This window comes from Gasterosteus aculeatus, chromosome 2 (genome assembly GCF_964276395.1).
Source record: "Gasterosteus aculeatus chromosome 2, fGasAcu3.hap1.1, whole genome shotgun sequence".
Classification (NCBI taxonomy): domain Eukaryota; kingdom Metazoa; phylum Chordata; class Actinopteri; order Perciformes; family Gasterosteidae; genus Gasterosteus; species Gasterosteus aculeatus.
In genome coordinates, this window is record NC_135689.1 from 23,746,536 (window position 1) to 23,756,395 (window position 9,860).

The 9,860-nt window shown below is 44.4% G+C and overlaps 37 non-coding genes and 5 pseudogenes across 37 annotated transcripts; all 42 read left to right on the forward strand.

Annotated features, from left to right (window-relative positions):
* Window positions 1-109: 109 nt before the first annotated feature.
* Window positions 110-228, forward strand: LOC144404647 (5S ribosomal RNA). The gene has a single exon (XR_013466588.1). It is a non-coding gene; the product is annotated as a 5S ribosomal RNA (ribosomal RNA).
* Window positions 229-345: 117 nt separating this feature from the next.
* LOC144404648 (5S ribosomal RNA) lies at window positions 346-464 on the forward strand. The gene has a single exon (XR_013466589.1). It is a non-coding gene; the product is annotated as a 5S ribosomal RNA (ribosomal RNA).
* A 116-nt stretch (window positions 465-580) lies between these two features.
* On the forward strand, window positions 581-699 carry LOC144404649 (5S ribosomal RNA). Its single transcript, XR_013466590.1, has one exon. It is a non-coding gene; the product is annotated as a 5S ribosomal RNA (ribosomal RNA).
* A 117-nt stretch (window positions 700-816) lies between these two features.
* On the forward strand, window positions 817-935 carry LOC144398472 (5S ribosomal RNA). Its single transcript, XR_013460619.1, has one exon. It is a non-coding gene; the product is annotated as a 5S ribosomal RNA (ribosomal RNA).
* A 117-nt stretch (window positions 936-1,052) lies between these two features.
* LOC144404650 (5S ribosomal RNA) lies at window positions 1,053-1,171 on the forward strand. Its single transcript, XR_013466591.1, has one exon. It is a non-coding gene; the product is annotated as a 5S ribosomal RNA (ribosomal RNA).
* A 116-nt stretch (window positions 1,172-1,287) lies between these two features.
* Window positions 1,288-1,406, forward strand: LOC144404651 (5S ribosomal RNA). The gene has a single exon (XR_013466592.1). It is a non-coding gene; the product is annotated as a 5S ribosomal RNA (ribosomal RNA).
* Window positions 1,407-1,523: 117 nt separating this feature from the next.
* LOC144404652 (5S ribosomal RNA) lies at window positions 1,524-1,642 on the forward strand. Its single transcript, XR_013466593.1, has one exon. It is a non-coding gene; the product is annotated as a 5S ribosomal RNA (ribosomal RNA).
* A 116-nt stretch (window positions 1,643-1,758) lies between these two features.
* LOC144404653 (5S ribosomal RNA) lies at window positions 1,759-1,877 on the forward strand. The gene has a single exon (XR_013466594.1). It is a non-coding gene; the product is annotated as a 5S ribosomal RNA (ribosomal RNA).
* Window positions 1,878-1,993: 116 nt separating this feature from the next.
* LOC144399363 (5S ribosomal RNA) lies at window positions 1,994-2,112 on the forward strand. The gene has a single exon (XR_013461508.1). It is a non-coding gene; the product is annotated as a 5S ribosomal RNA (ribosomal RNA).
* Window positions 2,113-2,229: 117 nt separating this feature from the next.
* LOC144399625 (5S ribosomal RNA) lies at window positions 2,230-2,348 on the forward strand. Its single transcript, XR_013461771.1, has one exon. It is a non-coding gene; the product is annotated as a 5S ribosomal RNA (ribosomal RNA).
* A 116-nt stretch (window positions 2,349-2,464) lies between these two features.
* LOC144404654 (5S ribosomal RNA) lies at window positions 2,465-2,583 on the forward strand. Its single transcript, XR_013466595.1, has one exon. It is a non-coding gene; the product is annotated as a 5S ribosomal RNA (ribosomal RNA).
* Window positions 2,584-2,700: 117 nt separating this feature from the next.
* LOC144404655 (5S ribosomal RNA) lies at window positions 2,701-2,819 on the forward strand. Its single transcript, XR_013466596.1, has one exon. It is a non-coding gene; the product is annotated as a 5S ribosomal RNA (ribosomal RNA).
* Window positions 2,820-2,935: 116 nt separating this feature from the next.
* On the forward strand, window positions 2,936-3,054 carry LOC144404656 (5S ribosomal RNA). Its single transcript, XR_013466597.1, has one exon. It is a non-coding gene; the product is annotated as a 5S ribosomal RNA (ribosomal RNA).
* A 116-nt stretch (window positions 3,055-3,170) lies between these two features.
* On the forward strand, window positions 3,171-3,289 carry LOC144404658 (5S ribosomal RNA). The gene has a single exon (XR_013466599.1). It is a non-coding gene; the product is annotated as a 5S ribosomal RNA (ribosomal RNA).
* Window positions 3,290-3,406: 117 nt separating this feature from the next.
* On the forward strand, window positions 3,407-3,525 carry LOC144398333 (5S ribosomal RNA). Its single transcript, XR_013460480.1, has one exon. It is a non-coding gene; the product is annotated as a 5S ribosomal RNA (ribosomal RNA).
* Window positions 3,526-3,642: 117 nt separating this feature from the next.
* Window positions 3,643-3,761, forward strand: LOC144397445 (5S ribosomal RNA). The gene has a single exon (XR_013459591.1). It is a non-coding gene; the product is annotated as a 5S ribosomal RNA (ribosomal RNA).
* A 116-nt stretch (window positions 3,762-3,877) lies between these two features.
* LOC144404659 (5S ribosomal RNA) lies at window positions 3,878-3,996 on the forward strand. The gene has a single exon (XR_013466600.1). It is a non-coding gene; the product is annotated as a 5S ribosomal RNA (ribosomal RNA).
* A 117-nt stretch (window positions 3,997-4,113) lies between these two features.
* LOC144398335 (5S ribosomal RNA) lies at window positions 4,114-4,232 on the forward strand. Its single transcript, XR_013460482.1, has one exon. It is a non-coding gene; the product is annotated as a 5S ribosomal RNA (ribosomal RNA).
* A 117-nt stretch (window positions 4,233-4,349) lies between these two features.
* Window positions 4,350-4,458, forward strand: LOC144399978 (5S ribosomal RNA; annotated as a pseudogene).
* A 116-nt stretch (window positions 4,459-4,574) lies between these two features.
* On the forward strand, window positions 4,575-4,693 carry LOC144404660 (5S ribosomal RNA). Its single transcript, XR_013466601.1, has one exon. It is a non-coding gene; the product is annotated as a 5S ribosomal RNA (ribosomal RNA).
* A 117-nt stretch (window positions 4,694-4,810) lies between these two features.
* LOC144400003 (5S ribosomal RNA) lies at window positions 4,811-4,919 on the forward strand (annotated as a pseudogene).
* Window positions 4,920-5,036: 117 nt separating this feature from the next.
* Window positions 5,037-5,155, forward strand: LOC144397601 (5S ribosomal RNA). Its single transcript, XR_013459747.1, has one exon. It is a non-coding gene; the product is annotated as a 5S ribosomal RNA (ribosomal RNA).
* Window positions 5,156-5,271: 116 nt separating this feature from the next.
* LOC144404661 (5S ribosomal RNA) lies at window positions 5,272-5,390 on the forward strand. The gene has a single exon (XR_013466602.1). It is a non-coding gene; the product is annotated as a 5S ribosomal RNA (ribosomal RNA).
* A 117-nt stretch (window positions 5,391-5,507) lies between these two features.
* On the forward strand, window positions 5,508-5,626 carry LOC144404662 (5S ribosomal RNA). Its single transcript, XR_013466603.1, has one exon. It is a non-coding gene; the product is annotated as a 5S ribosomal RNA (ribosomal RNA).
* Window positions 5,627-5,743: 117 nt separating this feature from the next.
* Window positions 5,744-5,862, forward strand: LOC144404663 (5S ribosomal RNA). Its single transcript, XR_013466604.1, has one exon. It is a non-coding gene; the product is annotated as a 5S ribosomal RNA (ribosomal RNA).
* A 117-nt stretch (window positions 5,863-5,979) lies between these two features.
* On the forward strand, window positions 5,980-6,098 carry LOC144404664 (5S ribosomal RNA). Its single transcript, XR_013466605.1, has one exon. It is a non-coding gene; the product is annotated as a 5S ribosomal RNA (ribosomal RNA).
* Window positions 6,099-6,215: 117 nt separating this feature from the next.
* Window positions 6,216-6,334, forward strand: LOC144396855 (5S ribosomal RNA). The gene has a single exon (XR_013459001.1). It is a non-coding gene; the product is annotated as a 5S ribosomal RNA (ribosomal RNA).
* Window positions 6,335-6,450: 116 nt separating this feature from the next.
* Window positions 6,451-6,559, forward strand: LOC144399979 (5S ribosomal RNA; annotated as a pseudogene).
* Window positions 6,560-6,676: 117 nt separating this feature from the next.
* LOC144399965 (5S ribosomal RNA) lies at window positions 6,677-6,785 on the forward strand (annotated as a pseudogene).
* Window positions 6,786-6,901: 116 nt separating this feature from the next.
* Window positions 6,902-7,020, forward strand: LOC144399574 (5S ribosomal RNA). The gene has a single exon (XR_013461720.1). It is a non-coding gene; the product is annotated as a 5S ribosomal RNA (ribosomal RNA).
* Window positions 7,021-7,137: 117 nt separating this feature from the next.
* On the forward strand, window positions 7,138-7,256 carry LOC144397602 (5S ribosomal RNA). Its single transcript, XR_013459748.1, has one exon. It is a non-coding gene; the product is annotated as a 5S ribosomal RNA (ribosomal RNA).
* A 116-nt stretch (window positions 7,257-7,372) lies between these two features.
* On the forward strand, window positions 7,373-7,491 carry LOC144404665 (5S ribosomal RNA). Its single transcript, XR_013466606.1, has one exon. It is a non-coding gene; the product is annotated as a 5S ribosomal RNA (ribosomal RNA).
* A 117-nt stretch (window positions 7,492-7,608) lies between these two features.
* On the forward strand, window positions 7,609-7,727 carry LOC144404666 (5S ribosomal RNA). The gene has a single exon (XR_013466607.1). It is a non-coding gene; the product is annotated as a 5S ribosomal RNA (ribosomal RNA).
* Window positions 7,728-7,844: 117 nt separating this feature from the next.
* LOC144400006 (5S ribosomal RNA) lies at window positions 7,845-7,953 on the forward strand (annotated as a pseudogene).
* A 117-nt stretch (window positions 7,954-8,070) lies between these two features.
* LOC144404667 (5S ribosomal RNA) lies at window positions 8,071-8,189 on the forward strand. The gene has a single exon (XR_013466608.1). It is a non-coding gene; the product is annotated as a 5S ribosomal RNA (ribosomal RNA).
* Window positions 8,190-8,305: 116 nt separating this feature from the next.
* Window positions 8,306-8,424, forward strand: LOC144404669 (5S ribosomal RNA). Its single transcript, XR_013466611.1, has one exon. It is a non-coding gene; the product is annotated as a 5S ribosomal RNA (ribosomal RNA).
* Window positions 8,425-8,541: 117 nt separating this feature from the next.
* On the forward strand, window positions 8,542-8,660 carry LOC144399078 (5S ribosomal RNA). The gene has a single exon (XR_013461223.1). It is a non-coding gene; the product is annotated as a 5S ribosomal RNA (ribosomal RNA).
* Window positions 8,661-8,777: 117 nt separating this feature from the next.
* LOC144404670 (5S ribosomal RNA) lies at window positions 8,778-8,896 on the forward strand. The gene has a single exon (XR_013466612.1). It is a non-coding gene; the product is annotated as a 5S ribosomal RNA (ribosomal RNA).
* A 117-nt stretch (window positions 8,897-9,013) lies between these two features.
* On the forward strand, window positions 9,014-9,132 carry LOC144404671 (5S ribosomal RNA). The gene has a single exon (XR_013466613.1). It is a non-coding gene; the product is annotated as a 5S ribosomal RNA (ribosomal RNA).
* A 117-nt stretch (window positions 9,133-9,249) lies between these two features.
* Window positions 9,250-9,368, forward strand: LOC144404672 (5S ribosomal RNA). The gene has a single exon (XR_013466614.1). It is a non-coding gene; the product is annotated as a 5S ribosomal RNA (ribosomal RNA).
* Window positions 9,369-9,485: 117 nt separating this feature from the next.
* On the forward strand, window positions 9,486-9,604 carry LOC144404673 (5S ribosomal RNA). Its single transcript, XR_013466615.1, has one exon. It is a non-coding gene; the product is annotated as a 5S ribosomal RNA (ribosomal RNA).
* Window positions 9,605-9,720: 116 nt separating this feature from the next.
* On the forward strand, window positions 9,721-9,839 carry LOC144404674 (5S ribosomal RNA). The gene has a single exon (XR_013466616.1). It is a non-coding gene; the product is annotated as a 5S ribosomal RNA (ribosomal RNA).
* The last annotated feature ends 21 nt before the right edge of the window (window positions 9,840-9,860 follow it).

Genomic DNA, 9,860 nt, shown 5'->3' on the forward strand with positions numbered 1-9,860 from the left:
TCTCTCTCTGGAAGAAATTGAGAAGGCATTAGAAAGTGAATCCTTTTTCATTATCAAAACTCCAAAACCTTTGACACATTTTAAAATATTAGGAAGAGGACATACAGTTGCTTACGGCCATACCTCTCTGGCTCCGCCTGATCTCGTCTGATCTCAGAAGCTAAGCAGAGTAGGGCCTGGTTAGTACTTGGATGGAAGACCGCCTGGGAATCCCAGGTGCCGTAAGCTTTTTCATTTCTCTCTCTGGAAGAAATCGAGAAGGCATTAGAAAGTGACTCCTTTTTCATTATCAAAACTCCAAAACCTTTGACACATTTTAAAAGATTAGGAAGAGGACATACAGTTGCTTACGGCCATACCTCTCTGGCTCCGCCTGATCTCGTCTGATCTCAGAAGCTAAGCAGAGTAGGGCCTGGTTAGTACTTGGATGGAAGACCGCCTGGGAATCCCAGGTGCCGTAAGCTTTTTCAATTCTATCTGTAAAAGACACAGAGAAGGCCTTAGAAAGTGACTCCATTTAATTGTCAAAACTACAAAACCTTTGACACATTTTAAAAGATTAGGTAGAGGACATACAGTTGCTTACGGCCATACCTCTCTGGCTCCGCCTGATCTCGTCTGATCTCAGAAGCTAAGCAGAGTAGGGCCTGGTTAGTACTTGGATGGAAGACCGCCTGGGAATCCCAGGTGCCGTAAGCTTTTTCATTTCTCTCTCTGGAAGAAATTGAGAAGGCATTAGAAAGTGAATCCTTTTTCATTATCAAAACTCCAAAACCTTTGACACATTTTAAAAGATTAGGAAGAGGACATACAGTTCCTTACGGCCATACCTCTCTGGCTCCGCCTGATCTCGTCTGATCTCAGAAGCTAAGCAGAGTAGGGCCTGGTTAGTACTTGGATGGAAGACCGCCTGGGAATCCCAGGTGCCGTAAGCTTTTTCATTTCTCTCTCTGGAAGAAATCGAGAAGGCATTAGAAAGTGACTCCTTTTTCATTATCAAAACTCCAAAACCTTTGACACATTTTAAAAGATTAGGAAGAGGACATACAGTTGCTTACGGCCATACCTCTCTGGCTCCGCCTGATCTCGTCTGATCTCAGAAGCTAAGCAGAGTAGGGCCTGGTTAGTACTTGGATGGAAGACCGCCTGGGAATCCCAGGTGCCGTAAGCTTTTTCAATTCTATCTGTAAAAGACACAGAGAAGGCCTTAGAAAGTGACTCCATTTAATTGTCAAAACTACAAAACCTTTGACACATTTTAAAATATTAGGAAGAGGACATACAGTTGCTTACGGCCATACCTCTCTGGCTCCGCCTGATCTCGTCTGATCTCAGAAGCTAAGCAGAGTAGGGCCTGGTTAGTACTTGGATGGAAGACCGCCTGGGAATCCCAGGTGCCGTAAGCTTTTTCATTTCTCTCTCTGGAAGAAATCGAGAAGGCATTAGAAAGTGACTCCTTTTTCATTATCAAAACTCCAAAACCTTTGACACATTTTAAAAGATTAGGAAGAGGACATACAGTTGCTTACGGCCATACCTCTCTGGCTCCGCCTGATCTCGTCTGATCTCAGAAGCTAAGCAGAGTAGGGCCTGGTTAGTACTTGGATGGAAGACCGCCTGGGAATCCCAGGTGCCGTAAGCTTTTTCATTTCTATCTGTAAAAGACACAGAGAAGGCCTTAGAAAGTGACTCCATTTCATTGTCAAAACTACAAAACCTTTGACACGTTTTAAAAGATTAGGAAGAGGACATACAGTTGCTTACGGCCATACCTCTCTGGCTCCGCCTGATCTCGTCTGATCTCAGAAGCTAAGCAGAGTAGGGCCTGGTTAGTACTTGGATGGAAGACCGCCTGGGAATCCCAGGTGCCGTAAGCTTTTTCAATTCTATCTGTAAAAGACACAGAGAAGGCCTTAGAAAGTGACTCCATTTAATTGTCAAAACTACAAAACCTTTGACACATTTTAAAAGATTAGGAAGAGGACATACAGTTGCTTACGGCCATACCTCTCTGGCTCCGCCTGATCTCGTCTGATCTCAGAAGCTAAGCAGAGTAGGGCCTGGTTAGTACTTGGATGCAAGACCGCCTGGGAATCCCAGGTGCCGTAAGCTTTTTCATTTCTCTCTCTGGAAGAAATCGAGAAGGCATTAGAAAGTGACTCCTTTTTCATTATCAAAACTCCAAAACCTTTGACACATTTTAAAAGATTAGGAAGAGGACATACAGTTGCTTACGGCCATACCTCTCTGGCTCCGCCTGATCTCGTCTCATCTCAGAAGCTAAGCAGAGTAGGGCCTGGTTAGTACTTGGATGGAAGACCGCCTGGGAATCCCAGGTGCCGTAAGCTTTTTCAATTCTATCTGTAAAAGACACAGAGAAGGCCTTAGAAAGTGACTCCATTTAATTGTCAAAACTACAAAACCTTTGACACATTTTAAAAGATTAGGAAGAGGACATACAGTTGCTTACGGCCATACCTCTCTGGCTCCGCCTGATCTCGTCTGATCTCAGAAGCTAAGCAGAGTAGGGCCTGGTTAGTACTTGGATGGAAGACCGCCTGGGAATCCCAGGTGCCGTAAGCTTTTTCATTTCTATCTGTAAAAGACACAGAGAAGGCATTAGAAAGTGAATCCTTTTTCATTATCAAAACTCCAAAACCTTTGACACATTTTAAAATATTAGGAAGAGGACATACAGTTGCTTACGGCCATACCTCTCTGGCTCCGCCTGATCTCGTCTGATCTCAGAAGCTAAGCAGAGTAGGGCCTGGTTAGTACTTGGATGGAAGACCGCCTGGGAATCCCAGGTGCCGTAAGCTTTTTCATTTCTATCTGTAAAAGACACAGAGAAGGCCTTAGAAAGTGACTCCATTTCATTGTCAAAACTACAAAACCTTTGACACGTTTTAAAAGATTAGGAAGAGGACATACAGTTGCTTACGGCCATACCTCTCTGGCTCCGCCTGATCTCGTCTGATCTCAGAAGCTAAGCAGAGTAGGGCCTGGTTAGTACTTGGATGGAAGACCGCCTGGGAATCCCAGGTGCCGTAAGCTTTTTCAATTCTATCTGTAAAAGACACAGAGAAGGCCTTAGAAAGTGACTCCATTTAATTGTCAAAACTACAAAACCTTTGACACATTTTAAAAGATTAGGTAGAGGACATACAGTTGCTTACGGCCATACCTCTCTGGCTCCGCCTGATCTCGTCTGATCTCAGAAGCTAAGCAGAGTAGGGCCTGGTTAGTACTTGGATGGAAGACCGCCTGGGAATCCCAGGTGCCGTAAGCTTTTTCATTTCTCTCTCTGGAAGAAATCGAGAAGGCATTAGAAAGTGACTCCTTTTTCATTATCAAAACTCCAAAACCTTTGACACATTTTAAAAGATTAGGAAGAGGACATACAGTTGCTTACGGCCATACCTCTCTGGCTCCGCCTGATCTCGTCTGATCTTAGAAGCTAAGCAGAGTAGGGCCTGGTTAGTACTTGGATGGAAGACCGCCTGGGAATCCCAGGTGCCGTAAGCTTTTTCATTTCTCTCTCTGGAAGAAATCGAGAAGGCATTAGAAAGTGACTCCTTTTTCATTATCAAAACTCCAAAACCTTTGACACATTTTAAAAGATTAGGAAGAGGACATACAGTTGCTTACGGCCATACCTCTCTGGCTCTGCCTGATCTCGTCTGATCTCAGAAGCTAAGCAGAGTAGGGCCTGGTTAGTACTTGGATGGAAGACCGCCTGGGAATCCCAGGTGCCGTAAGCTTTTTCATTTCTATCTGTAAAAGACAGAGAGAAGGCCTTAGAAAGTGACTCCATTTCATTGTCAAAACTCCAAAACCTTTGACACATTTTAAAAGATTAGGTAGAGGACATACAGTTGCTTACGGCCATACCTCTCTGGCTCCGCCTGATCTCGTCTGATCTCAGAAGCTAAGCAGAGTAGGGCCTGGTTAGTACTTGGATGGAAGACCGCCTGGGAATCCCAGGTGCCGTAAGCTTTTTCATTTCTCTCTCTGGAAGAAATCGAGAAGGCATTAGAAAGTGACTCCTTTTTCATTATCAAAACTCCAAAACCTTTGACACATTTTAAAAGATTAGGAAGAGGACATACAGTTGCTTACGGCCATACCTCTCTGGCTCCGCCTGATCTCGTCTGATCTTAGAAGCTAAGCAGAGTAGGGCCTGGTTAGTACTTGGATGGAAGACCGCCTGGGAATCCCAGGTGCCGTAAGCTTTTTCATTTCTCTCTCTGGAAGAAATCGAGAAGGCATTAGAAAGTGACTCCTTTTTCATTATCAAAACTCCAAAACCTTTGACACATTTTAAAAGATTAGGAAGAGGACATACAGTTGCTTACGGCCATACCTCTCTGGCTCCGCCTGATCTCAGAAGCTAAGCAGAGTAGGGCCTGGTTAGTACTTGGATGTAAGACCGCCTGGGAATCCCAGGTGCCGTAAGCTTTTTCATTTCTCTCTCTGGAAGAAATCGAGAAGGCCTTAGAAAGTGACTCCATTTAATTGTCAAAACTACAAAACCTTTGACACATATTAAAAGATTAGGTAGAGGACATACAGTTGCTTACGGCCATACCTCTCTGGCTCCGCCTGATCTCGTCTGATCTCAGAAGCTAAGCAGAGTAGGGCCTGGTTAGTACTTGGATGGAAGACCGCCTGGGAATCCCAGGTGCCGTAAGCTTTTTCATTTCTCTCTCTGGAAGAAATCGAGAAGGCCTTAGAAAGTGACTCCTTTTTCATTATCAAAACTCCAAAACCTTTGACACATTTTAAAAGATTAGGAAGAGGACATACAGTTGCTTACGGCCATACCTCTCTGGCTCCGCCAGATCTCAGAAGCTAAGCAGAGTAGGGCCTGGTTAGTACTTGGATGGAAGACCGCCTGGGAATCCCAGGTGCTATAAGCTTTTTCATTTCGATCTGTAAAAGACACAGAGAAGGCCTTAGAAAGTGACTCCTTTTTCATTATCTAAACTCCAAAACCTTTGACACATTTTAAAATATTAGGAAGAGGACATACAGTTGCTTACGGCCATACCTCTCTGGCTCTGCCTGATCTCGTCAGATCTCAGAAGCTAAGCAGAGTAGGGCCTGGTTAGTACTTGGATGGAAGACCGCCTGGGAATCCCAGGTGCTGTAAGCTTTTTCATTTCGATCTGTAAAAGACACAGAGAAGAACTTAGAAAGTGACTCCATTTCATTGTCAAAACTCCAAAACCTTTGACACATTTTAAAAGATTAGGTAGAGGACATACAGTTGCTTACGGCCATACCTCTCTGGCTCCGCCTGATCTCGTCTGATCTCAGAAGCTAAGCAGAGTAGGGCCTGGTTAGTACTTGGATGGAAGACCGCCTGGGAATCCCAGGTGCCGTAAGCTTTTTCATTTCTCTCTCTGGAAGAAATCGAGAAGGCATTAGAAAGTGACTCCTTTTTCATTATCAAAACTCCAAAACCTTTGACACATTTTAAAAGATTAGGAAGAGGACATACAGTTGCTTACGGCCATACCTCTCTGGCTCCGCCTGATCTCGTCTGATCTCAGAAGCTAAGCAGAGTAGGGCCTGGTTAGTACTTGGATGGAAGACCGCCTGGGAATCCCAGGTGCCGTAAGCTTTTTCATTTCTCTCTCTGGAAGAAATTGAGAAGGCATTAGAAAGTGAATCCTTTTTCATTATCAAAACTCCAAAACCTTTGACACATTTTAAAAGATTAGGAAGAGGACATACAGTTGCTTACGGCCATACCTCTCTGGCTCCGCCTGATCTCGTCTGATCTCAGAAGCTAAGCAGAGTAGGGCCTGGTTAGTACTTGGATGGAAGACCGCCTGGGAATCCCAGGTGCCGTAAGCTTTTTCATTTCTCTCTCTGGAAGAAATCGAGAAGGCATTAGAAAGTGACTCCTTTTTCATTATCAAAACTCCAAAACCTTTGACACATTTTAAAAGATTAGGAAGAGGACATACAGCTGCTTACGGCCATACCTCTCTGGCTCCGCCTGATCTCGTCTGATCTCAGAAGCTAAGCAGAGTAGGGCCTGGTTAGTACTTGGATGGAAGACCGCCTGGGAATCCCAGGTGCCGTAAGCTTTTTCATTTCTCTCTCTGGAAGAAATCGAGAAGGCATTAGAAAGTGACTCCTTTTTCATTATCAAAACTCCAAAACCTTTGACACATTTTAAAAGATTAGGAAGAGGACATACAGTTGCTTACGGCCATACCTCTCTGGCTCCGCCTGATCTCGTCTGATCTCAGAAGCTAAGCAGAGTAGGGCCTGGTTAGTACTTGGATGGAAGACCGCCTGGGAATCCCAGGTGCTGTAAGCTTTTTCATTTCTATCTGTAAAAGACACAGAGAAGGCCTTAGAAAGTGACTCCATTTCATTGTCAAAACTCCAAAACCTTTGACACATTTTAAAAGATTAGGTAGAGGACATACAGTTGCTTACGGCCATACCTCTCTGGCTCCGCCTGATCTCAGAAGCTAAGCAGAGTAGGGCCTGGTTAGTACTTGGATGTAAGACCGCCTGGGAATCCCAGGTGCCGTAAGCTTTTTCATTTCTCTCTCTGGAAGAAATCGAGAAGGCCTTAGAAAGTGACTCCTTTTTCATTATCAAAACTCCAAAACCTTTGACACATTTTAAAAGATTAGGAAGAGGACATACAGTTGCTTACGGCCATACCTCTCTGGCTCCGCCAGATCTCAGAAGCTAAGCAGAGTAGGGCCTGGTTAGTACTTGGATGGAAGACCGCCTGGGAATCCCAGGTGCTGTAAGCTTTTTCATTTCGATCTGTAAAAGACACAGAGAAGAACTTAGAAAGTGACTCCATTTCATTGTCAAAACTCCAAAACCTTTGACACATTTTAAAAGATTAGGTAGAGGACATACAGTTGCTTACGGCCATACCTCTCTGGCTCCGCCTGATCTTGTCTGATCTCAGAAGCTAAGCACAGTAGGGCCTGGTTAGTACTTGGATGGAAGACCGCCTGGGAATCCCAGGTGCCGTAAGCTTTTTCATTTCTCTCTCTGGAAGAAATCGAGAAGGCCTTAGAAAGTGACTCCTTTTTCATTATCTAAACTCCAAAACCTTTGACACATTTTAAAATATTAGGAAGAGGACATACAGTTGCTTACGGCCATACCTCTCTGGCTCTGCCTGATCTCGTCAGATCTCAGAAGCTAAGCAGAGTAGGGCCTGGTTAGTACTTGGATGGAAGACCGCCTGGGAATCCCAGGTGCTGTAAGCTTTTTCATTTCGATCTGTAAAAGACACAGAGAAGAACTTAGAAAGTGACTCCATTTCATTGTCAAAACTCCAAAACCTTTGACACATTTTAAAAGATTAGGTAGAGGACATACAGTTGCTTACGGCCATACCTCTCTGGCTCCGCCTGATCTCGTCTGATCTCAGAAGCTAAGCAGAGTAGGGCCTGGTTAGTACTTGGATGGAAGACCGCCTGGGAATCCCAGGTGCCGTAAGCTTTTTCATTTCTCTCTCTGGAAGAAATCGAGAAGGCATTAGAAAGTGACTCCTTTTTCATTATCAAAACTCCAAAACCTTTGACACATTTTAAAAGATTAGGAAGAGGACATACAGTTGCTTACGGCCATACCTCTCTGGCTCCGCCTGATCTCGTCTGATCTCAGAAGCTAAGCAGAGTAGGGCCTGGTTAGTACTTGGATGGAAGACCGCCTGGGAATCCCAGGTGCCGTAAGCTTTTTCATTTCTCTCTCTGGAAGAAATCGAGAAGGCATTAGAAAGTGACTCCTTTTTCATTATCAAAACTCCAAAACCTTTGACACATTTTAAAAGATTAGGAAGAGGACATACAGTTGCTTACGGCCATACCTCTCTGGCTCCGTCTGATCTCAGAAGCTAAGCAGAGTAGGGCCTGGTTAGTACTTGGATGTAAGACCGCCTGGGAATCCCAGGTGCCGTAAGCTTTTTCATTTCTCTCTCTGGAAGAAATTGAGAAGGCATTAGAAAGTGAATCCTTTTTCATTATCAAAACTCCAAAACCTTTGACACATTTTAAAATATTAGGAAGAGGACATACAGTTGCTTACGGCCATACCTCTCTGGCTCCGCCTGATCTCGTCTGATCTCAGAAGCTAAGCAGAGTAGGGCCTGGTTAGTACTTGGATGGAAGACCGCCTGGGAATCCCAGGTGCCGTAAGCTTTTTCAATTCTATCTGTAAAAGACACAGAGAAGGCCTTAGAAAGTGACTCCATTTAATTGTCAAAACTACAAAACCTTTGACACATTTTAAAAGATTAGGTAGAGGACATACAGTTGCTTACGGCCATACCTCTCTGGCTCCGCCTGATCTCGTCTGATCTCAGAAGCTAAGCAGAGTAGGGCCTGGTTAGTACTTGGATGGAAGACCGCCTGGGAATCCCAGGTGCCGTAAGCTTTTTCATTTCTCTCTCTGGAAGAAATTGAGAAGGCATTAGAAAGTGAATCCTTTTTCATTATCAAAACTCCAAAACCTTTGACACATTTTAAAATATTAGGAAGAGGACATACAGTTGCTTACGGCCATACCTCTCTGGCTCCGCCTGATCTCGTCTGATCTCAGAAGCTAAGCAGAGTAGGGCCTGGTTAGTACTTGGATGGAAGACCGCCTGGGAATCCCACGTGCCGTAAGCTTTTTCATTTCTCTCTCTGGAAGAAATCGAGAAGGCATTAGAAAGTGACTCCTTTTTCATTATCAAAACTCCAAAACCTTTGACACATTTTAAAAGATTAGGAAGAGGACATACAGTTGCTTACGGCCATACCTCTCTGGCTCCGCCTGATCTCGTCTGATCTCAGAAGCTAAGCAGAGTAGGGCCTGGTTAGTACTTGGATGGAAGACCGCCTGGGAATCCCAGGTGCCGTAAGCTTTTTCATTTCTCTCTCTGGAAGAAATTGAGAAGGCATTAGAAAGTGAATCCTTTTTCATTATCAAAACTCCAAAACCTTTGACACATTTTAAAATATTAGGAAGAGGACATACAGTTGCTTACGGCCATACCTCTCTGGCTCCGCCTGATCTCGTCTGATCTCAGAAGCTAAGCAGAGTAGGGCCTGGTTAGTACTTGGATGGAAGACCGCCTGGGAATCCCAGGTGCCGTAAGCTTTTTCATTTCTCTCTCTGGAAGAAATCGAGAAGGCATTAGAAAGTGACTCCTTTTTCATTATCAAAACTCCAAAACCTTTGACACATTTTAAAAGATTAGGAAGAGGACATACAGTTGCTTACGGCCATACCTCTCTGGCTCCGCCTGATCTCGTCTGATCTCAGAAGCTAAGCAGAGTAGGGCCTGGTTAGTACTTGGATGGAAGACCGCCTGGGAATCCCAGGTGCCGTAAGCTTTTTCATTTCTCTCTCTGGAAGAAATCGAGAAGGCATTAGAAAGTGACTCCTTTTTCATTATCAAAACTCCAAAACCTTTGACACATTTTAAAAGATTAGGAAGAGGACATACAGTTGCTTACGGCCATACCTCTCTGGCTCCGCCTGATCTCGTCTGATCTCAGAAGCTAAGCAGAGTAGGGCCTGGTTAGTACTTGGATGGAAGACCGCCTGGGAATCCCAGGTGCCGTAAGCTTTTTCAATTCTATCTGTAAAAGACACAGAGAAGGCCTTAGAAAGTGACTCCATTTAATTGTCAAAACTACAAAACCTTTGACACATTTTAAAAGATTAGATAGAGGACATACAGTTGCTTACGGCCATACCTCTCTGGCTCCGCCTGATCTCGTCTGATCTCAGAAGCTAAGCAGAGTAGGGCCTGGTTAGTACTTGGATGGAAGACCGCCTGGGAATCCCAGGTGCCGTAAGCTTTTTCATTTCTCTCTCTGGAA